A 2,022-nucleotide genomic window follows, 5' to 3' on the forward strand; every position below is an offset into this window, starting at 1 on the left:
TTCAGGTTCCTGATCACGATACCTAACGACGTGAAATATTATTTTGATATAATCAAAATTGATAAATTAAAACACCCCTTTAATTTATCACCAATTCATGCTCGCCGTCCCAAATTGACATCTAGCAATGTGTAAGGGCAATACATGTGATGGAAAATGTCACGTAGTATGACAAAACCAAACTCGTTCGTTTACTGTGAAGTTATAATCCCTTCGTCAATATGATCCGATCAATTATGAGATATGAAAGTGTGTCAATCTCGATTATTAATTATATCTTACACTCCACTATTAAGTCAATATAAGTCGAAAACTCCTTTTTGACTTATGAGTACACCTTGGCCAAAGATTTCGTTATCGACTTAATTGAATGAAATGTAGATCATAATCTCTTACTATCCAAGAGTGACGAATCATCTACTGGTCATTCACAACCTTCATACGATTCTTGATATACCCGAACGATGTCGTATTAGCGGCCCTTGGCAGAGCAACATCCAACATTATCAAAGCATGACTGTCCTCATATAATGTACTATGACGACCTCAAGTCAAAAGACAAATTTTACTACCAAACGTTAGAGATTAACCACTAACACTTAGATAGTTATCCATGTGGAATCTCTAGGCGGGTCTCCAATGCTTTGTTCTACAACAAACATCAACGTGTTCATTCAAGTGTCACCACACTTTAACTTATGAGATCAGCTACTTACTTCACAAGTAAGAAATGCCACACGTGATAGTCTATTCATAATAACGATATCCGTATCTCGTTATTACTTCTGACCACGGACGTTTAAGATTCAATCATATGTAATTTGTATCTCACAATCACAACTCCTTATGATTAACAAATTACGAAAATTTGAATTTACAGACTCTATTATTTAATTTAATTAAATATTAATTAAATAATATATCTGCTATAAAATTGCATTAAAAAATATTAAAAGCATTTGTGTCCAAGATTGATTGGACTTAGAGCATAATACTTACAATTAGCTTTGTGCAAAAACCAGGCCTCAAAAATGATTTATAGCAGCATTAAAATTTGTCACAATAAATTGTTGAAATAATGTATGGACTAAAAGATATTATTACTTCAACTGTATTTGACTTACATGAATTCAATGATGTGTCGATCCCAAGTACTTGTGGGTTGCATTTATTATTCGCTGAGGCGAAATCCCTTGACCTTTCTTGAGTGTGCATGCTTTTCTCGTTGAAGTAATTTGGGGCATTTTGGCATGTAGAAAAAAAGTTTGAAAATAATGGTTGTCAGACAGGGACTTAGTTCAATTCTAATTTTGTCATGTAGACCTCTTTAATTGGAATTCAGTTTGGTTGTAAGTTAACAAGATGTTTCTTAGTTGGGATTTTAATGAATTTAAAACGAATGTCCTCAACTAAAATTGTGATAAATTTTAAAAGACGATGGTTATATCCAAACCATAATTTTTATTTATTACATCACATTTTGATTGTAGTTAAACACCTCAATCTTTGCTCATTATAGAAATTACTTTCTTAACTTTTCTTTTTTTTCCATATTCGTATCTTCAATTTTCTATTAATTATGTCTCATCGTTGATCATGATTTTTATCAAAATAATTTATTTTCATACTTTGAAATAAGGAAAAAGTATATCTTTAGCACATTTTATTTATTTTTTAAAAATATGATAAAAAGTAAGTTGTTTTATGCCATTTCGGCTAGAGATGTCAAACGGGGCGAGTGGCTCGTCAAAACAAGGCTCGTGGGTTGCTCAGGCTCTTTAGCTGAGCTCAGCTCGTCGAGCCCAAGAGCTCGTCAAAAAATATGAATTTTTTTTTAAAATATCCAAAATGTGCAAATTTACCAAAAAAATTTTAAAAATCACGAGCTCGCCCCCGAGCAACGAGCTCGGCTCACCACGAGCCCGAGCCGAGCTCGTGGGTTCAAGGGCCGAGCTAGCTCGACTCGACCCATTGTCATCACTAATTTCGACTGACTTTAATTTGGATATAAAACTGCTGTTA

Source organism: Olea europaea, unplaced genomic scaffold (assembly GCF_002742605.1).
Source record: "Olea europaea var. sylvestris unplaced genomic scaffold, O_europaea_v1 scaffold2265, whole genome shotgun sequence".
Classification (NCBI taxonomy): Eukaryota; Viridiplantae; Streptophyta; class Magnoliopsida; order Lamiales; family Oleaceae; genus Olea; species Olea europaea.